Genomic DNA, 22,702 nt, shown 5'->3' with positions numbered 1-22,702 from the left:
TAAGGCGTTCTCAAGAATCTTCAAATAGCTGGTTGTTAGAGGATGGTGCCAACCCTTCAAGCAAAAAAGGGGCTACCCACTTCTCATGCACATGTTGTTCACGGATGACACCCTATTATTCGTGAATGGTAGCAGGGATGCGCTCAACTCAGTCAAGAAATTTATGGCATCCTTTTAAGCGGCTTCGGGCCAGAAGATCAATAGTAATAAAAGTTGCTTTCTCTGCTCCAACAAGTTGTCAACGAGTAGGATCAGAAGCACGGAGCAATTGTTGGGCTTCGATAGAGACAACAGCGATGTGAAGTACCTAAGAGTGCCTCTCTTGAGGGGTAGAGTTAAACGGGTAGACTTTTAGTTCCTCACAGAAAAAATTGAAAGAAGATTGAGTGGATGGAAAGTGAGGTACCTGTCCTAAGCATGCGGATTGACTGTAACACCCTGGTTCTCATAACCCGAGGACGATCGCTCGATTACGAGAACCCGAGTATTACACTATGAAGTAAAAAACTTTACATCTAATTACTAGAAAATTTTATGACGTAAAACAAGGAAACTACCATTTAAACTAGAATGTCAAGACTAGCAATAAGAAAGTTTAATACAAGTAAATGGAAGCAAAATGGAATCCCTCAGCAAGAAAATTTTTATTACAATTCAAGTATAACACAAAGTCTAAAATATGAAAAATATGTAAATCCTAAAATATCAGTTGAGCTCCAATGGCTCAACTACATTCACATAGAGTTCTTCCTTGCCAAACTCCACCTCAGCCATCCTTGAAACCCATCTTATAGGTCTTCACCTATCCTCATTCCTGCATCTATTTGGTGCAACTGCACAATTGGGTGAGTGAAAACTTAGTGGAAATTTCCCGTACGGATTCATACATGCCATGTCATTCTAAAATAGTTTAAATCAAAATATTCAAATTACAAGGAGACTAATCATGAAATTATAAAATGAATGTATGGGTGTATGAATGTATGTTCAAGTCACATATCTAAGGATGCAAATCCAGTTGTCAAAATAAAGGGTTGCCTAAGGAGAACTAGTCACCCGGAAAAATACTCAAAGGTACGCCCAAGGAGAACTGGTCACCCGGAAAAGACCATGTAGACCGCTTGCGGTAGATTATCTACCTGGAAAAAGCCATGTAAGTAAGTGCGCCCAAGGATGTCTAACCTCCTGGAAAAATATATGGGGCATGCCTGAGAAGGTTCTAAAATTCTGAAAAAAGCCTCATGTAAAGAAAGCACCCAAAGTGACCCAAATGCATAGGTTCTGTGAGTTAAACTAAAGTGTTAGAACTTTCAATAAATCGAACGGAGTATGGCTTACATCGAGCACTCAGAAAAGCTCATATGTCATGCTTAAATGTCATGTACCATGATGCTCGTGCACATTCCATAGGATTAATAAGATTACTCTCATAAGCCTGATCAAGACTTGTGGTCTTTTAATAGGATATCTAGCATTCAAATATGAGCTCAATATAAATCCAATTGCTTTCTTTAAGTACAAGTGAGGACCCACAAATGTGACATTACAAGCATACTAAATTAATAACAAGTCCACTACCCTTCTTAAAGAAAGGTGATAGTCCACCCTTGGCATTCTTGCACCATGTGTGAGATAAAAGAAATGGAAGCATCATGTCTCTTTTCACCTCAAACAAGGCTATATCGAAATCAAACCATTACTAGGAAAACATAGAGAAGGCAAGGCTAACTCCAAAACGTATAGTCATTAATTGTAGGACAATTGTAGGACATGAATTATAGAAATTGATGTAATAACTCACATTTATTTCATCCAAATAAGAAACCAAGGACTAACTTAATATTTTTGATATTCTAAGACTAATCTAACATGGATAAAGGGATAATGTAGCGATTCATCATTCGAATGAAAACAAGATCTCTTACCTCTTAATGTAACTTGTAGAAGTGTACAAGGACACAAGCAATTTCAAGTGTAGCATAACGAGTGTAACATAATTCTTATAAGATGGATTAGAGCCACATGATTTAAGGCATTCTCACATGATCATCAATGTAAATTAAAAGAAATATTACTACTATTCACACAATTACAATGTCATTATACATTTAAACTTAAACTATCTTAGAACTCCAGGAAATGAGGAAGCCATGTGGGATATCCCTCACCTAGATTGGAAGTTCCTCTTGTCGTGAGATGTGGATGTAAAGATCTAAAAATCCAAGCAAATGTATGATTAATCTTCAAATTCTAACTTACAAATAGCCTACTAATTACATATAACTTGGCTTCTACTTACTTGATTGGACAGGTTGAAGGAAGAAGTGCCTTCTAAGGTAATTAGTTGCTGGTTATACCTAAATGAAATGTCACAAGACACTAGTGAGTCACGACCGAGTCAACTCAGTTGGGGACTAGACGAGTCAACTCATAACCGATTAGGTGTTGGCTTTTATACTTGAACAGTGATTGTTTTCAGCCATTCAAGGGTGGATGAGGTATGATTAACCCTTAGTGTAGCTAGTTAAATGCCTCCCTGGATGCACCATTTCCACATACTATCACTGAGTCAAGTTAGTCTAGTTTCTTAAGGTAAAGATGAGAGGATAATGGAGCCCACTTACAACTGTTTCTGGGTCATTTCAAGTCAGGAGTCTTGTGTTATCTCCAGGGCCCGTTTGGCTAGTTCCAAACGTGGATTTTGGGAGCTAACTCACTTCTTGACTCGGTTGGGTAGAGTCAACCTGATAATGAGTTGAGTGAAATGCTATAGTAAAAGGGGCTGAGGTCGATTGAGATACCTGGGCAGGGAGGTGTTCTTGATTGCTGGAAGAGGTGGGACGAGTTGCCACTTATTCAGAGTTCGACCAGGTCACGGAACTCAGTCACGAACTCAGTTCGAGTCGTTGAATCTACACAGGAATCCGGTCGGGTCATCAAACCAAGTGGGTGATTAGAACTTCCATTTGAGATCTAACTGATGGTGTTAATGGAGCAAAAGTACGGTCTTGGAGAGCTTACCATCTGCCGTGAGCGAGATGAGGGAGAAGCGGCGAGTTGGCTCGGCTGGTGTGGACCGAGTCGGGTATATGCCAGTGGTGCCTACCTTAAGTCTCTTCTTCTCAGCGCCTTCTCCTACCCCACCCTCTCATCTCTTCTGATGGTAAGGTGGGTCAGAATCCGACGCTAACCAGCTAATAGCGGCCACCGAGTCGAGTTGCAGCAGTAGCCAGCCACTCGTTCCAACGGCTGCTCCCACGTTCTCTCTCTCTCTCTCTCTCTCTCTCTCTCTCTCTCTCTCTCTCTTCCTTTCCCTCTTTCTATTCTTTTCTTTTCCTTGAAAAATGCCCTAGCATCCAGCTATTTATAGCCTTTCTTCTTCTAGAAATTTCCACAACTAATCATCGAGATTAGCGTGTTGTTTAGTAAATGAAGGAGTTAAGAATCTCACCGCAAGAGCTTGTTTGTTTATTTAAATGTCACCATGAGTCTGATCGGTTATCCCTGATGGACTTTTGATGAGGTGGGCCGTCCAATGGATGCCTAAGATTAGTGAGAGGACCTGTTCTTAAGAGGGTGGTTTTCACGGTCGATTTAAGGAAGATGACCCATCGGTCATGGTGATTTTGTAACGTCCGCTTGATCCAATGATCAGGGACGTTCAAATGGGTTGGATTATGGTTAGGAGGCTTGTGGGGTCCCCTACATGGTGAGAGATGGACCGTGGATTAGGATTTCTTTGCAGCAGTTGAGAATTTCACCGCCGTTTTAAATTGTCCTCAATATCTCAGTTTATTAGAAGCTCACCTGACAGACCTAAATTTGACGCTCCAAAACGCTCGATCGATCCTTCTAGAAGCTAAGGGTTGAGATCAGTATTGTAAAAATGGAATATATTCCTTTCGCTTTCTGTTGAGTAGGGTGTCATTTCCTGTAACCGTAGGGATGATGGTTCTAACTGCGCGCATGGCTTCCGTCCGACGATTTCTAACGTTCGGATTTGCCAACGCGATCGCATACATGGCCCAACTCTCCCCGTCAACATTTTCCTTGAGCAGTGCCTGATCGGTCGCTGACTGAGCCCATGTGGTTGACTTCCGACCGCGGATCTAACCATAGTTAGGGTCGGTGGGACCCTATCTAAAGAATGGACGGTTTGGATTTTGATGATGGGGTTGGATGGAGGGTCACGTGCATCATAAAATGGACGGTCCTGTTTGAATGTGCGTCGGGCGGGAGAAACGCTGGAGTCCTTTTGAAATTTCGGAGTGTTATCGGGTCAAAGCTCGTTTGACCCGATACTAAGTCCTGTGCACGGCGTGTGCACACTCTCTGTGCACACGCACAGATTAGACGTGGGGTCCACATCATGATCTGGTCCAATCAGCACAGTCCATTTGTCTTGGAAGGTCCAATAATGGTCCTTGATTAGAAGTCGGTATGTTCTAAAGGTTAAGTGGGTCATAATTCTCCTTTTGTGTGCCTAACTATACATTTACTAACTGTTTAGTGGTCAAATCCTTTCCGATCTGGATATCAATGGCTTGAATTATCCTATACTTCATTTTGGGTGAGAAATAAGTGGTGTATTATTAAGTTGAGGGTTCTAGGTATTGTGAATGGTGGATGCAATGATTTAGTCCAAAATTTTAAATGTTTTAAGGTCTAATGGCACACTAGGGTGGCGGTTTGGGTCATTACGAGATATCTGTAACTTTCCGATCTAATTCGGATGGTTTGGATTTGTTTTGAATATGAGTTGATTGTCCACATGACTTCTTAACATGATACAGACATGAAATGAATTAGTCAAGTTTAATGGTTGGATTGTGATCTTGCTAGGTAGATGTGCATAATACGATGTAGATGTCGGATTACTGGTTTGTTTTATATTTTCTTATTTTATAAAGTGGCTGGTGAGTAGGATTTGTCTTGAGTTTCAATGGACTCTTAGAATGATCTTAGGCCTGACTCGATGAGAGTTGTAACTAATGAAACTTTCTAAAGTTGTTCATGAGTTACAAAGGTGGTCACTTTGTGAATTATCTGATGATGATATCCTGGATCCCCACACGCCTAAATACTTCCTACGGTTTAAGGGTAACACCTGAGTACTTAAAGTACGGGGTGTTACATTGACTCTCATCAGGCATGTTCTGGGTAGCACACCGCTCCACGTCCTAGTAGCAACTCATGTTCCAGCCCAAGTAATCGCAAATATGGAGCGTATCTTTGCACTTTTTTTTTTTAGAAATGGGCTAACAATAAAGGCAAGTGCTAGTGGATATCATGGAAAAAAATCACCAGCCCTATTGAGGAAGGTGGGCTGGGGGTTAGACATCTGAAAGAGGTCATGGCAGCTTTACAGATGAAATTGGCATGGGATGTAAAGTATAGTGAAAAAGTCGGGTCGTGGGTGGCTCTCATGAGAGCTAAGCATTCCATCGATCTGGAGACTATAGTAAAAAGCGCGAGGTCGAGCATCGCCTCTCCGTTATGGAAGCAAATCAAATCCTTCCTGCCATTGTTGGACACTAATGTATAGTGGCTGGTGGGAGCGGGGGAGCTGAACCTGTGGGACGTCAACTGGACAGGGTTGGGCCCTCTCCACCAACTAGCAGTCTGCCCCATTTCGGAAGCCATGCGCTCCTTGAAGGTTAATGAATTCATTGGGCCAGCGGGGCCCCTTCGTCCCTCGTCGGTCCATTCCTTTCTCCCGCCTGAAACTCTCAAAGTAAAGATTCAGGGAGGCTTTGCTACTTCTGATGACAGATCGGAGAGCTTCAGGCCTCATGACTTGTCTAGTTCCTTAATGCTAAAATCTGCCTAGAGAATCAACAGAAGCTCGTCCCCGGCCTCTAGGGAGTCAACTTGGTTATGAAACAGCTGGATCCCTCCTAAGATGTTAGTCTTTATTTAGAGACTGTTGCAGAGAACGACCCTAGTGGATGAGAGAGTGCAGTCTAAAGGGGTGTATCTAGCCTCTAGATGTAACTGCTGTGAGGACACGTCGACCGTCAGACCAGAGGCTGAATCTTTACCGCACCTGTTCATCCATGGCCACCACGCATCCAAGATCTGGCACCATTTCAGCTCGATATTCGGGATATCCCCCATCCCTCACTAGTCAATTGTAACCAGGATGATGCAATGGAGAAGAGCATTGGTCCCTGACAGTGCGTCAGCGCTTACCTGCAGATTAATTCCCACTCTCATCCTATGGGAGCTGTGGCGTTCCAGAAATGAGGTGAGATATGAGCAGAGCCCCATGAAAGTGTCGTCCTCAATCACCCGCATCAAGTGGTGGTTCAAGGCAATCCTAGATGGTAAGTTGTCGTCCAATCCCAATCGGGATTTCATTTTTGAAGGCTTGGGCATGTCGTACCCTCCTCATCAGAAATTCTGTTTGAAAATTATTAAATGGGTACAACCAGCGAGAGGCTGGGTCAAATTGAATGTGGACGGGTTAGCAGGGGTACTCTGGGCTTGTCTGGAGGAGGAGGTGTCTACAGGGGGTAACGACAGCCTCATCTTTGCTTTTACGTTAGGATATGGGACGGGCACAAGCAACAGAGCCAAGATTCATGCAATCTTTGATGGTCTCAGATTGTGTTTAGATAAAGGGCTAGACAGGATTGAGGTCGAGTCTGATTCCAATGTGGCTATTGACCTACTCATGGGGAAGGCCAACACCTCATGGTAGTGGAGATCTTGGCTCTCGCGCATCAACAGGTTGAGTCAAGAAGCAACCATTTCCTTCAGGAAAATACAGATTGAAGGGAACAGCCCGACAGACGGGATGGCTTAGGAAGGTAGCATCACTCAGATTGACTCAGTTTTTTATCGTCAGGATTCCCTCCCTTTTGAGGTGCGCGAATTCCTCTTTTTAGACAAAGTTGGGTTAGGTGCTATTAGATCAGTCCATGTGGATTTGTAGAATTATTTGTTTTCGCCAGTGTAGAGATAGTGGCTATACGATGGGTGCGGTCCGAACCCTTTTTGTTGGGGCCCACTCAAAAGGTTGTAAGGTTTTCACGTTTAATGAAGCTTAAGTGGTAGGAGCCCACTTTTCCCTTTAAAAAAATAAAAAATTCTTAGACTCAATAGCATAATCCAGTCAGTTGTCTAATGTAGTGAGCTCGTCTTCCATGAAATACGGCCATTGTTCTTGAGTTTCATCGACCAACTCGAGCTCATTTTCTGGCACTTGATTAAACCATCCTACATCATCTATCTCTATACGATTGTTAATTAATCCACAACGTTAGCTAGCTATGTTAATGAGTGAACCCACCATGGTTCATATGTAGCACAATATAAGATAACACAATATAACTAAAGTAGTGTGTATTCAGTATGAGCATGAATGTAGAAATGTCATGAGGTGCATATTAAGTGGGATGATCATCCACTTAGGTCGAATATCCATTAACATGAAAATTGTATCCTTCAGACATCTACCTAGGTAGGCATGGATAGTCATACATCTACCATATGAGTAGGCTTCCACTATTACAGGCATCTGGTAATGAATCTACTAGGTATAACTATATAGGGAGATCCCCCAGGAATCTAGGTATAAGGTGTGCATGTAGTAATAATGGATGCATTTAATGCATGCTCAATGTCTATACATCAGCATATATATTTCATATATACATCTCTCTTTGACAGGAACAACAAATCCCATATCAATGATTAGCATGATTGCATGTTCAATATCATAAATCATAAAGCAAGAATCATATTAACATAAGAAATATGAAGTAGTAACCATACCAATCCAAACAATCATAACCATCCACTCATCTATCTTAATCGTAAATATATGAGACATGTTGGGATTCACTCACTTATTTATGGTAGGGTAAATCCTTCAAATAATCAGATGCTTTGGTGCTTTGGAAACTACACTTTGAATCCCTATTAAAATCATTTAATATACAATAATTTTAATTATATTATGCCAATAAGGGGGGTTCACCTTTGATCAAAGTAAGATGACCCATCACTAATCATTTAAATTAATTTTAAAAGTCCATAGAGGTTGTCGATCAATGCAGTCAATCAATCGGCCAAAGCTCAAGGGCCTTCGATCAATCATCCAATCGATTGACAATATGGTTGATGAATTATGAAATTAGCATATGAAGTCTCTATACATTTTTTACCATCCTCAATCGATCTTGGTCGGATTTTATTTAGTTTTCTCTCTAGATAAAATTGATCATCTTCGATCAATCAAACCTTAATTTCGATCTATCAATACAGGTTATGATTTATTACTTAAAGTCTCTAGGAAAAAAAAATAAAATTGGTTCCTTTCATTGATCGAAACCTCCGATTGATTGATTGAAGATGAACAATTTTAGTCTATTACATGATCTATTTTTCTAGAAATTCTAGAGTCTTTTATGTTTTCCCTTGGTTCTAAGATTATGATTGATTCTAAAATCTGGGTTTAACCCTTCCTATTGTCTCTCTCGTTAATGATCAAGGTTCGTTCGGATCCGAGATATCCAGAGATCTACAACTATTGATAAATTTGTCTTACAACATGATCTTTCTTGATCAATACTATTCGTAGATTGTTGGGGCAATCCTTCTAGTCAAATCACCCTAGGATTCGGGATCCACATATGATTCATCCTTAAAATCCTTTGATTCAACTCTTTCCTAGATTGATATGGCTGGATTCTTCCATAGTCGATTTCCCATAATATAGATTCTCGCTCTAAAAATCAATTATGTATACATTCAAAACCTTCCCATAGATCAAAACGATGAATGTAGGGCTGACCCACTATGCCCATCAATTATGTATAGGATTTTTGGATAGGAATTAGGAAAAACTAAAGAAAATGATAAGAATTTACCTGGCAGAGCTCCTCTTTCACGGGGCTTCTCTCTCTCCCTTATGGTTACTCTTGAATTTAGGGATTTTTGCAAGAATCTCTGGCACACTTCCCTTTATATTAAAAGAGTGTACTAGGTTTATAAGGTTCCACTATGATTTCTATGGGTTTTTGGCAAAAAAATTAAAATCCTACATTGTTAGGAGTTAATCACTGACCTATTTTTTCACCAGAAGTACTCCTACCAATTAAGCTAATTGCTTGATTTTGCTAATAAACATAAAATTAATTTATTATTTTTAGCTAACCAAGGTTTTTTATTGGTCTGAAAATTAGGGTTGTTATAATCTAGGACTCAACTCTTGAAGTTGAAAATTAGGGTTGTTATAATCTAGGACTCAACTCTTGAAGTTGAAGTCCCGTTAACCAAAAAAAAAAAACAAAACAAAACAAAAAAAAACAAAAAAAAAAAACAAAAAAAAAAAAAAACGAAAACAAAACAAAACAAAACTTGAAGTCCCGTTAATCATGTTGACTTGAAAGTTCAGCCAAGTTTTTACTTGACTCAACAGGATACATAAAGATTAAATTGAATATATTTATAAATGTATCTTTTTTACATATAAATAATAAAAGATCATTCTTTTGCACACACATATGCAATAAAGCTGCTGCACATACCTTAAATGTGCTAGCATGACAAACGGCATCCAATCCATTGCATGGAGGTCGGATCTTCTACATGGTTTCCCAAAAATAAATCTGGTCACGTGGGCCCAATATTGGAAACAGGTGAATGGGTTACAAAACGCCATGTCTTATATAGCCATGCATTTGTTTAGCAAACTGTAGCCCACCTGACCAGTAGAACAACGTAATCCTTGGTCCCGATGTCAATACAGTGGTGTCATTTTGATGCATGGATTGAATCTGGAACCCGTTGGGCTGCGTTGGCACATTTGTGGCGGGTACATGAGCTTTGATCCATGCACTCGTAGGCTTAGCAAAAAGCTCATAATAAAAATGTCTAAACCTGATACTGCACGGTGGCATCGTGCACTAATTAAGAGCACCTGTTACCCCAAGGGATCTTCGGTTTGAACGTCACTCTCTACTCTTTTTTATTTAAAAAAAAAAATTCAGGTGAGACGTTGGTGACAAAATCACTGAGTCGACGACGAGTCACGAGTCAAGGCCAAGGCAGAAGTCTAGTTCAAACCGAGAGTCAGGGGAAAATCAACGGTGAGTCAGGCACGGGTAAGATACAAACCGATGACTCGGCCTAGAGCTTAGCCGAGTCAAGTTGACTCGTCCTAGTTCCAAGTGGAATCACAAGTTTTTGAACCGTGGTGGGAATGGACCAATAAAATACTGCGACGTCTCTAAAAATTTGGAAAAAGCAATTACATGACGAATGCGGATTGGGTACTACCCCGCATGTCCCGAGCCCGGAACAGGCCAGGAGTATGAGGGTCCCACCCGTGATGTATGGGTTTATCAACACAGTCCATCCATTTTTCTATATTAGTTTAGGTAATAAGTCCCCAAATGAGGCAGATCCAAGGAACAAGTGGACCCATAATGGGAGTTAAACGCACACCATTAAAAACTTCCTGGGAGCCGCATAAGTTTTGGATCAACCTGATATTTGCGTTTTGCCTTCATCCGGGTCTACGAAATCTTATGAATAGATTGGGTGGAAAATAAACATTGTTGATGCAAAAATCTAGTACGCTACCCCCCCCCCCCTCTGCGTCCTCTCACCTGCATAGGAAGGAGACAAAGGAGACCCTGGATAGAGTCGGGGACCGTCCGATGCTAAAGTCAGGAATAGGATCGTATAAGGAGGTTTTTGGTGGGAGTTTTTATGTACCTTTCACCTTGGAGATCTCCTATATTTAATAGGAATAGGAAGATCCCATCGTGCCAGGATTCTTCTCCTGATATCTCAGAGATTTGGTATCAATCCGTTTTTGGACTCCATCCGATCCCGAGATCTTCAGGATCGGGGATCCTTTTATTAGATTTTCGAGAAGGTGTTTTCATTTACACCATTTTTACCTTGCTTGAATCGGGCCAAACCGACTCCACTGATGAGTGAGTCTCAGCTGGCTACAAGGGTAGAGCTGTTTGCCATCTGTCGGATGAGATGGAACCGATTCACGATCAATATCCTCTCTTAATCCGATAGCCGATTTCGTAACCGACCTAAATATGGGTCGGTTTTATGGTCGGTCAGGTGGCTTCTAAGCTTTGGGCCTTAATCGGCCTTTTTGAATGTTGCTGCCTTGTTTACCGAGTCAACTTTATGCATCTCATAGATTCTACCTTATTACTCTAGACTTTGTCAGTCTTGGTCGAGATTCATTTCCTACAACCCGAGCTAAGTCTCTCCTTTAAGTATTTGGTATACTTGCCTCGGTCGGGCTTGTTGCCTCGGAATCCCGGGTGGTGTCAGTAGAGTTAGTCCATTCCATAGCCGAGTCCCTGGACTTGTCTTATTTTTCTCCAACAGTAAGCCCCCCTACTCCTTGGATCAACTTCGTTGACGCTAAGGAGTAGAGAGTTGTTGAGTCAGCTTGAGCTGGGACCGACTTTATGATGGATCATTTAATGCTCGCAGGAGTCTTACATCATCCAGAACATATGCCAGTTCGTAGATCGAGGCCGCACGAGCGGGCAGCCGTCAGAACGCTTTTCCCGCTTATGAACGCTGGACACATAACAAGGGCGGTGCTTGCGTCATCCAAAATACGCCACGTGTCGGGCGGGGGAGTCAGAACGGTCGTCGACTCAACTCCTCCTTAAATGCTCTAGCCACGTGGCACGACTATAAAAGGGAGAGCGGGATACTCCTCTCCCATTTTTGCACGCATGTTCTTCTCTTCCCGATTTTTGTTTTCACTGTTCTTCGCATTTTTCGCCATTTTCACCCTTCGTTTCTAATTTTCGTCTCCACGTTCGCCTCTTTCTTGGTCATTTTCGTTGTCTCCGGTGATTTTTTAACTCTCTCCCTCCCTTTCGTTTTCAGTTTTAGTAGCAATGCAAGGTTCTTCAAGTCCCCGGGAGGGAGTTTTCGGTGATGAAGGTGAAGCGAGGCGTCTCTGGGACGTCTCAGAATCACCTTTGTTGCTGACGGAGATGGTTGTATGTGTCAATGCGGCTTTCCAGCATTCCGAAAGGGTGGCTAGATTCTCGACCAAGCGCCCTATTTCTGCAGGTCCTTCTCGCGGAGGGGCTTCAATGGCGACTGCCCCTGGCAGGCCCAATCCTCCTGGGGAGGAAACGAAGGAAGAGGATGAAGAGGCCGATGGAGTCAGCGAGTCGGTCTCTACCCGGATATCGGCAATGGCTACTAAGTCGGCAGCCGAGGGAGGGGAGGCTAGAGATGAGCAAAAGGGTCCTATTCCCTCGGTTTTAATCGCGGCGGTTCTGGACAAGATCAGGGCTAGGTACCATGTCCCGGACTCGGTCATTATTCACCTCCCTCTTCTAAGTGAGTTACCCGACCGCCCTCCTGCTGGGATGGTCGCTATTATCCAAGTCACTTTACAGTGTGTCTTACGTCATCCCTCCAAGGAATAGCTCGGGATCTGCTTTCCCGACTTCGGAGCGCCTGGGCAGATAGTTCTAAATGGGTGGAGGAACTTGTTCGGATGCTCGATGTTGTGGGCTGAGACAGAGCAGTCCCCACTAAGTATCGATGAGTTTCTCCATCTGTTTTAAGTATGGCCGAACCCACAGCGGCTCAGCTAGTACTTTCTATGTGCTTGGCGGAATAAGGGTGGACCTTTGATAACCGACCCTCCGACCTCCAACAAGCATTGGAGAGATAGATGGTTCTGGGCATGTGGTAGCTGGGAGACTACTGAGCTAGGGCCCATCAAATCTCGTATTCCTCTGGTGTTCTCCCAAGCACGTGATTTGGCATATGCTCTTTTTTTTATCTTCTCACACTATTGTGTTTTCGAGTCTGACTAAATGCATTTTACAGATATCCCCAAGCGAAGGCCGAAACTTGGAGTCGGCGCTTTAGCTCGGATCAATGATCTGAAGGCGCTGAGTCTGGAGCAGCAGTCTTGGAAGAGACTTCTCCAACTAGAGCGTCTTTTTTATTCGGGTTTAGACTCAGCTTTAACAGGTACTTTCTAGTTGTCCAGATGTCCCTTTGAATTTGGTTTAATTCGTCTTACTTTTGATACAAAGATGGTTGAGGCTGGGCCTTTTCTCCATCCGCCTTCCAAGATGAAGGCCCCACCGAGGTCTGAGCCTTGGCCTCTGAAGAAGCCGAAGACGGTCTTGAAGGCCAAGGGGCAAGTCGCCCCGACCATCCTGATCATGATAGTCCCCGACTCAGAGGAAGGGGCAGAAGTGGTGGACGCGATGGCTCCCAAGTCCATGGTGGCTCCTGAGCTAGGACCTGTTGCCGAGCAGGTTCTGAAGTAGAGGGAGGAGTAGAGGAGAGGGGAGCCCTTAGGAGGGGAGATGACTCAACAGGAGACGTCGGTCTTCTAACAGGCCATGGCGGACATGGTTCCCTAAGTGATTTCCCACGGGAGCGAAAAAGACTTCGCTACCATCTTCGAAGCTCCCCAGAGGCGGACTCTCTCTCATATGGTGAAGATACTTCTCAAGGTAAGACTTGCACTTTGCGCTTGTTCTGTCCATTTCCCCTAGCTTGGTCTAACCTTACGTTTTTCTTTTGCAGTTCGCTCCTTACGTGCTTAAGGCTAGCTCGGACCTGACAGATACTCAGAAACGGGCAGGAGAGGCAGAAGCACAACTCACTACTGCCATGACTTAGCTGAATATAATGACTGGTGACTTAGGGCTTGCCAGGAAGGCCGTTAATGAAGCCAGGGCCGTGGGTGCTCGTTTAGCCTTGCAATTGCAAGAGGCCTGGGAGGAGAGTCGGCAGAATCACCAGGCCCTAACTTCTTCAGAAGAGAAGTTGTCTCGGTTAAGGACCGAGACTAAGGCTGTCATCGAGCAAGCCAAGGTCCGGGCCGTAAAAGCCTTTCTTAAGTCCCGAGAGTATTTGGAGGAGCGGGATCGCTTGTATCAGGACGGTTACATCAAGTGCATGGAACTGATGAAGCAATCCTTCCCCGACCTTAATCTTTCGAGATTTGATGAAAGTGGCTCTGGGTCTGCTGATGCGGCAGCTGAGCCTGAGGTTGCTTCTGAGGCTGCTCCTAAGGCGGCGTCATAGGTTGCTCTGAGTGGCGGCAGCAGCTGAGTCCGAGTCACCTCCTGTGTTAGCTCCTGATGAACCTTGAATCTAATTTTGGATTGCAGAGTGTGTCAGGCACTTCGAGCACATCAAGCTTCAGGCACTTCAAGCACACTAGGCTTCAGGTACTTCAAGCACACCTAAGTGTTAAGCTAGGTTCGAGAGCATCCACTATCTAGAGGGGACATCGCATGTCTCGGACGACTCTTTTCGCCTTTATCTTTATCATTCTGTCAATGTAATTCCAAAATAGAAACTAATGTAATCCGATGTAAAACTCATACTGATGAATGAATATACTCGGTTTTCTTATTCATTTGACTCAGTTTCACTACAAGAAAAATGGGCAAATGCTACAGCCAAAAACCGTAGCTAAAGACCTTTTGCTACGGATCTAGTCCGTAGCACGTCCGTCGTTATTAGTGGGGTAGCTAAAGGTCAAAAAACCTATGGCTATGAATTATATCCGTAGCAATAGATACCAGTCGCTACGGACAAAAGCCGTAGCTATAATTTTTGTAGCGAAATGTCGCTATGCCTACAGATTGAATCCGTAGCAATAGATATCAATATCTACAGATAAAGGCCGTAGCTATAATTTCTGTAGTAAATTGTACCTATGGCTACGGATAATAGCTACGGTTTTCAGAACAATAGCTACAGCTAAAATTCGTAGCTATTTTTTGAAAAATTAAATAAAAAAAATTATAATAATGGTGCCTATTTCCATTGCAAGAACTTGCTGTGATTGATAACTCATCTAAGCTTAATGCTGATAAGAATAGTACATAAAATGCAATCAGGAAAAAAACGATGCATTTATTACAAAAAGCAATCAAATCATACAATGTATCCCACATTCACATTTCTAAATAAACCATACTTCACTTTGCTCAACTTATCATAAGAAGATAAAGCTTCTTCTTTCCCTAAAACTGCAGATCTAACTTCTGTAGACTTTGACACAAGATCACTTTTAAGTTCTGAAACCCTTCCCTTGGGAAAGTGAATTTCATCCTCCAATGACTTCTTTAGCTTGTCAGCTTGTATAAAACAGCATTTGTAGACACAATCATACAAGCATACCTTTGTACACATCTTAAAAGAAAGAAAGAAAAAAAAAGAAAAGAAAAAAAAACAGGGATTGCAAGTTTCAAACAAATGAGGTTCAAGATACAGGGATGTTCCTCAACCTTGAATTTGTCATGAGCGGATTCAATTTGCTTCAATGCAACTTCATTCACTTGTGCTATTTCTTTATACTGTTAAAAAAATATCATAAAATATTTAAAAAGTTAAGAGTATCAGATAATAAATCCAAGTAAAATATTCAAACCACCTGTAACATGTGATCCTTGTTAGCTTGTGCCTCCCCTTTCAGTTTTTTCATCTCTTCCTTTGCATGATGCATGTCCTCAATAAGATATTACATATATAAATAACAAAATTGGAACATACTTGTAGAAACATTACATAGTAAGAGAGAAAGACATGAGTAAGAAAAAAAAGGAGAGAAAAATCAAGCCAAAATGTTTCTCATATAGATTATATATATATATATATATATATATATATATATATATATATATATATATATATATCAGGTTATAGGTTTAGGCTATAGGTTACAGGTTTAAGTTATAAGTTTAGGTTTAGGGATTTGAGAATAGGTTTAGGTTTAGGTTTACGTTATAAGTTATAGGTTTAGTTTATAAGTTATAGGTTTTGGTTTAGGTTAAGGTTATAGGTTATAGGTTTAGGTGTAGGTTATAGGTTATAGGTTATAGGTTTGGGTTTAGGTTATAGGTTATAGGTTTAGATTGAGGTTAAAGGTTATAGGTTTAGGAATTCGGGTTCGGGTTCGGGTTTAGGTTTAGGTTAGGGTTAAGGTTATAGGTTTAGGTTTAGGGATTTGAGAATAGGTTATAAGATTAGGTTTAGGTTTAGGTTTAGGTTATAAGTTATAGGTTATAGGTTTAGGTTATAGGTTTAGGTTTAGGGATTTGAGAATAGGTTTAAGTTTACGTTATAGGTTATAGGTTTAGGTTTAGGGATTTGAGAATAGGTTTAGGTTTAGGTTTAGGTTATAGGTTATAGGTTTAGGTTTAGGTGTAGGTTATAGGTGAGTTATAGGTTATAGGTTATAGGTTTAGGTTTAGGTTTAGGTTTAGGGATTTGAGAATAGGTTTAGGTTTAGGTTTAGGTTATAGGTTGTAGGTTTAGTTTATGGGTTATAGGTTTAAGTTTAGGTTAAGGTTATAGGTTTAGGTTTAGGTGTAGGTTATAGGTAGGTTATAGGTTATAGGTTATAGGTTTGGGTTTAGGTTTAGGTTTAGGTTATAGGTTATAAGTTTAGATTGAGGTTATAGGTTTAGGGTTTAAGAATTCGGGTTCGGGTTCGGGTTTAGGTTTAGGTTTAGGTTAAGGTTAAGGTTATAGGTTTAGGTTTAGGGATTTGAGAATAGGTTATAGGTTATAGGTTATAGGATTAGGTTTAGGTTTAGGCTTAGGTTATAGGTTATACGTTTAGGTTTAGGGATTTGAGAATAGGTTTATGTTTAGGTTTAGGTTTAGGTTATATGTTATAGGTTTAGTTTATAGGTTATAGGTTTAGGTTTAGGTGTAGTTTACAGGTCGGTTATAGGCTATAGGTTATAGGTTTAGGTTTAGGTTTAAGTTTAGATTGAGGTTATAGGTTATAAGTTTAGGTTTAGGTTTAGGTTATAGGTTACGGGTTTAGGTTATAGGTTTAGGTTTAGGGATTTGAGAATAGGTTTAGGTTTAGGTTTAGGTTTAGGTTATAGGTTATAGGTTTAGTTTATAGGTCAAGGTTATAGGTTATAGGTTTAGGTGTAGGTTATAGGTAGGTTATAGGTTATAGGTTATAGGTTTGGGTTTAGGTTTAGGTTGTAGGTTATAGGTTTAGGAATTTGGGTTCAGGTTCAGGTTCAAGTTTAGGTTAAGGTTAAGGTTATAGGATTAGGTTTAGGGATTTGAGAATAGGTTATAGGTTATAGGTTATAGGATTAGGTTTAGTTTTAGGTTTAGGTTATAGGTAATAGGTTTAGGTTATAAGTTTAGGTTTAAGTTTAGGTTTAGGAATTTGAGAATAGGTTTAGGTTTAGGTTTAGGTTTAGGGTTCAGGTTCGGGTTCGGGTTCGGGTTCAGGCCTGTAGTGATGTTTATTTATCATCCAACTTGTTTACAAATTACACAGATAGTGATGAAGGGAAAAAATAAATATCAGCGGTTCCCACCTTCTAGGGACCCCGGCTCAACATCCGGATAGCTCCGACGCACATCCAGATCTGCTTCATCAATTTCGAGATAATACATAAATACGGGCCTGTCCAAATGGCCTGTCCACACATATTGCTGTTCATAGAAAATGGATAGTTTCAATATGGTCATAACAGCGGTCTCCACCTTCTACGGACCCCCTGCTCAACATCCGGATAGTTCTGACACAAATACAGAAACAAACTAATTAGGAACTTACAACAATAAAAGGTACTAGGTCTTTGGTCCAGGGGTGATCCACAATAAAAGGTACCATTTACCATGAACTAAAACCATGTATTATCCATACCTTGATTGGACTCACTACAAGGGAAATCTTTCAATGATGGCCCACTGCTTCTGATAATCACTACAAGGGTAAGAAAATTACAAAAAGTAAGACTCATGAGATGACATATGTACAAATAGTGACAAAACTTGCAGTTAAATCCAAACCGTTCTAAAAGGTGGACCTCATCACAGAGGTTATCTTGCTTCATTATTGGGCTCCACTCATCAGGTAAATGTGAAAATCATGTTCATACAACCAACCTGAGAATGAATATAGAGACTACCAGATCACCAGCGCACAACCTCTTAAAAAAATGATAAAGGAGGGCAGATGAACAGGGGAAAAAGAATGGAAGGTATCTTTACGGGAAAAAAAAAAAAAAAAGAATGGAAGGAAACCAATGATTGTTTTTCCAAAAAAGTCTTACCTTTTGAATAACATAATTGTTGAACACATTAGTCATCAATGTTGGAGCATGTGGGAGAACTTCTTCAAAAACAGATATCTTCTCTTCAGTGCTACAGTTTTCCAACTTCTGTTGAATAAACTGACTCCCATGTTGGTCAGCACTGATGCCAGACATGCACAGAATGATTACTTTCTTGCATATTAAATATATTACAAAATTACAAATATACTTTCATGCATAAGATTTGTAGAAGTTAATATAGAAGCTTGCCTGAACTCAACAATACGTCCAACAATATCAGGTAGCTCAAATCTGCGGGCCTTACTGGATTTCAACTCTTCTAGAAAAGAAAATGGCTTTGGGTCATCAAACTTCTCACTTCCTCTTTGTGCCTGCCATCCAGAATTATGCCCCTACATTTCTATAGAACCAAATTTTAAATGCATGCACATACCGATGCTGAAGTGCAGGGGAGGGTAATTCATCCAACTAGCAACTCTGATAACAAGTTCTACAATTAAGAAGAACAAATGAAGAAACTGCTAAATACAATCAATTGAAAAAACAAAAGATGTCATCATTGCAGAAAAGCAGATACCTGTATTGTAGGCTTATTTGGAGGGTATAATGTCTTTGCTTCTGATGTCAAAACACACAACATCTTCACAATTTCTTTCATTATAGACAATCTGCTGATAGAAGAAGCTGAGGAAGCTGCAAAAATGTCCACAGCCTGAAGACACAAACTTACATATAAGTAAACAGTTACAACAAAAAGATAGGCATCATATGTTAACACTGGAGAAAAACAAAAGGCAGGAGCAGTAAGAAGGAGCGAATCATATGTAGACCCCTTGATAAATGCTTCTACACTCAGAAGCTAACAAAGTAATCCCAGAAAAGCTAAACCCTAAACCTTCAATTCTCTTGCACCATTTCAGAAGATCCATACTGATAACATGTCATAATACATGAAGTCAGAAACATTTACAAACAAGTTCAAACTTCAAAGGATACAGGCTACTTGAAGGGTTTATACTACCTCAATGTGAAGAAGTTAGCATAAATGAAAATAAAAGGGAAAATATCAGAAATTAGTTCAAGATGATAAAAAAGTAGGAAATAAAGCAGGAAACAGAAGATACAATGTTGAAAGTTAGCATGTGACAAATAAATCTATGGGTTGTGGATTCATGCAGGACACATGTAGCTTATGCTAGTTTCATGGAAATAAGGAATAAGAATTAATAACAATGACATGTGCAAGTATTATTGAGATGACATTTATGCTTAAAAAGATCTAACACAGCTTATCCTCACAATCTTTCTGAAGAAATAGAATCATTACAATTCATGTGGGCATCAACAGCCATCTAATCAACCTCATATTGGTGAAAAACTTAGGAACTTGAAAGCCAACTAAATAAGTTACTTGGATACAGCTGCTAACTGTAGCATGGTGGCCAAATGCTAAAAGTTCCGGCAATGCGCGTATCAATGCTCTATTTTCTGTTACTACCTATTCAACTTGGTGGTATGGTAGTAATATTAGTAAAGTTCAGACATCTTTACCCAAAGGAAGAAAGAAAGAAAAGAAAGGAAACGGATTACCGCCATCCGAAATAACACTACCATGAACATTAACATTAAGAGTCTAAAAAATATATATAAATAATGTCGAGTTGCCTGAGCTGAGTCATATTTTTTGTTCAGTGTTGCTGAATTTTTACTGTTTTTCTCAAGTTTTAACCAAGGTGTGACTGGATCTAGTTTTTCCAAGTCTTGGTAAATCTGGTCTAGTCAAGTTAACTCAGCCAAATGAGTTGATTTCTTTCGAGTTTTAAAATTATGGTTTTGGCCATTTGAGCCCATTTCTTGTTATATAGAGACATGTCTAGAAGCAGCAGAGAATCATGAGAGTGAGTGGAATTCTCATGGCATGCTTGGAAATTGGAAACCCAAGTTTGGTTAGTGAGGTTTGGTTGAAATGGAAACATGAAGTGAAAATCTTCGGCATCAAGGTACTTATACGTACAATTGTTGTTTCTTTGCAAGATCCATCCAGGTATAGGCCCAGTCAGCATATTCCCAGTTAAATACCTAAATGGAGGAAAAAGAAAAAGAAAATAAAAAGAAAGAAAGAAAAGGAAAAACAAGTCATAGTTTTTGTGTTAGTGTTAGTACTAAGCATCATACAGTTGAGTATTGTCAGTATTGCACTGGTAAACGGGTTTTCCATGTTTACACATGCTAGATACGCTCTCACATGCATCATAGTGATGCATGAATTGATGCAGCTTTGGTTTCACGGAGCTATAGATAACAACAAGAAAATTTCATTGAATTTTACAAGTATGATATTCAATACAAGCTGAAACAAAGATCCTGTTCATTTCTCTTTGAATTCACGTAAAACAATAAAAAAAAATGTTAGATAACTCGTCAAAAGATAGTACTTGATATTAAAAGATTTTGGTTTAAGATACATCTACATGAGAGCCCATGATTTGGATTGATTTGGTTTGACTTGCGTGTTGAATGTTGAATTAGTGCATGTGGCATTTGGAAATAATGCTTGAGTGAGTGACAACAAGACAAGATGAATCAATGGCTAAGACAAGTGGGCAATTGTTCCTCAACACATATTAATCATATTTGCCTGAATTTAAATGCATGGAATCCAGACAGTGAGGTCCCATCTAATATGTGTGAGGCAAGTGCACCTTTAAAAAGCACTCTAACAAGTGCACTTAGCATTTTTGCTAGTGCTATTAAAATTACCTTAGTTGGGTGCTCTTGGGCATCTAAAAGGTAATTTTACAATGCATCTAATCAAATGAACTCCAGCTGTGTTCACAAACAAACGAAAAGCATCTCTGGCTTAATATGCCTATGGCAATCCGCTGGAGTTGTAAGCAATTAATCCCATGTTGTTGCCACCAAGTAACTAATAAGTCAAGCAGAAGGGCATTTTATTATCACCAATAAAACAATCATTACATATATAAAACATTTAATCATTGCATTCACACAAATAATTGAGAACAACCGATTGAGTACTGACTAAGCACTTTAATCTTATCACCTGGCTTAAGCTCCGTTCTAGTACTTATAGCTAGTTCAGATCCAAAATCTACTTTTGTGGAAACAAATTCAGAAATCTAAAACAAAGATGTCATAAAACAAACAAAATTTCAAGTTTCTAAATTATTGCAACCATAGGTGAATAATAAGATCATTCAAACAATAATACCTGCATGGATGCAGAAACACTCCTTCCATTATCTTGTGTGTAATAGCTGGAAACATTTCTCCAATCGACGTGATCACACATGTACCCATCTTGTGTGAAGAAGCCGAAATCCCATACATATACGTTCCGTTGAAGGAGGAACTTGCTACCGCAGGAGCCACCAAGAGGCCTACATGCTTTGTTTTGGTGCTAACCAAACCTAACAAGGGGGAGTTAGGCCAGGAAGAACTAGAAAAACTGAAGGCAGATTACACCTAAGTTGCATCATATGTGAATGAACTCGCATCTTCCCTTTTCTGAGGATAGAGAGAAACAAAGCCAATGGCACTTATCCTGGCTATTGGCTCTGCCATTTTGAAAGTGTGTGTTTTATACAACAATGCTAGTGCTATTTATTCATGCATGTAAAACAGAATCTAGCTGGCCTTTGGTGGAGACATGGCATTGAAAGAGAAGGCTTGGCCATGGCAAGACTATGATGCATTGTGCCCATTTTTAGGATATTAATCAGGTTTTACACGGTGTGGAGGTGCTGGCTAATCACCAGGGCCATTTTCTCATGGAACTGGCCCACGTTAGCATTGCTAGTGGCTATCCAGATCTTTTTGGGATGGAAGCCTGGGCCTATGGGAGGAGGCATGTGATTTGCAGCCGTCTCTCTTGTATTTGGTTTGGTTGAAATTAAAAAAGTAACTGAGAAAAGGAAAACATGGCATGAGAAAAATGATGGAAAGGAAGAGATTTAATTTAATTTTTCTCTTTAGGTTTGAGAGTGAAAAGGAAATTAGCCTTTGCGCAACAGTTTGAATCGACAAGACATTTGCACTAACGGGGGGGGGGGGGTGGGGAACGAGTCTCAAACAGAAAATTTGTGGAAGCAGTCCATCCATCAGGAAACGTTTATAACGTGCGTTGATCAATTGGGCTAAAGTTTGTGGAACAAATATTGGACTGTTAGAAACTTTTAGTAAACCATCCTTTCATTTCTAGCATCATGGGCTTTTAATAGGTAAACTACCCAATTTTTGGGCAGATGCCATTTAAACAGTGGGACACACCTGATGGACAACTTGGATCTCATACATGTGTAGCATGTCTGACATTTTAAGAAAATTTAATTGGATTGAGTAAGCAAGTACAAAGAGGGAAAGACACTTAAAAAAAAAAAAAACAGATTGCCTCATGATAACTTATGTAAATGTCACATATAAAGAAGCATAGGTGAGACAAACAACTACACAAAATAAGCCTTGATTCATGTTTCCAACTCAAACAAACAGGACTTAAGAAATTTATAATAATACTAATAATAATAATAATATCCTATTCAAAGCCAATTCAGGGCTAGAAACAATACAAATCACAGAATCCAGTTTAGGAC

General features: G+C 40.2%; 1 long non-coding RNA gene across 3 annotated transcripts; it reads right to left on the bottom strand.

Moving 5' to 3' along the window:
* Positions 1-18,149: 18,149 nt before the first annotated feature.
* On the bottom strand, positions 18,150-22,133 carry LOC131249042 (uncharacterized). 3 transcript variants are annotated; one of them, XR_009172659.1, is made up of 4 exons: positions 21,322-22,133; positions 20,850-20,958; positions 18,667-18,801; positions 18,169-18,489 (listed from the first exon to the last, which is right to left on the bottom strand). It is a non-coding gene; the product is annotated as an uncharacterized LOC131249042 (long non-coding RNA). The 3 variants fall into 3 exon arrangements; XR_009172658.1 differs by having other exon boundaries at positions 18,150-18,579; positions 20,850-22,133; XR_009172657.1 differs by having other exon boundaries at positions 18,172-18,489; positions 20,850-22,133.
* Between the last annotated feature and the right edge of the window lie 569 nt (positions 22,134-22,702).

This window comes from Magnolia sinica, chromosome 6, assembly GCF_029962835.1.
Source record: "Magnolia sinica isolate HGM2019 chromosome 6, MsV1, whole genome shotgun sequence".
Classification (NCBI taxonomy): Eukaryota; Viridiplantae; Streptophyta; class Magnoliopsida; order Magnoliales; family Magnoliaceae; genus Magnolia; species Magnolia sinica.
Note: the sequence above shows the minus strand (reverse complement) of the source record. Positions and strands in the feature narration are given on the sequence as shown.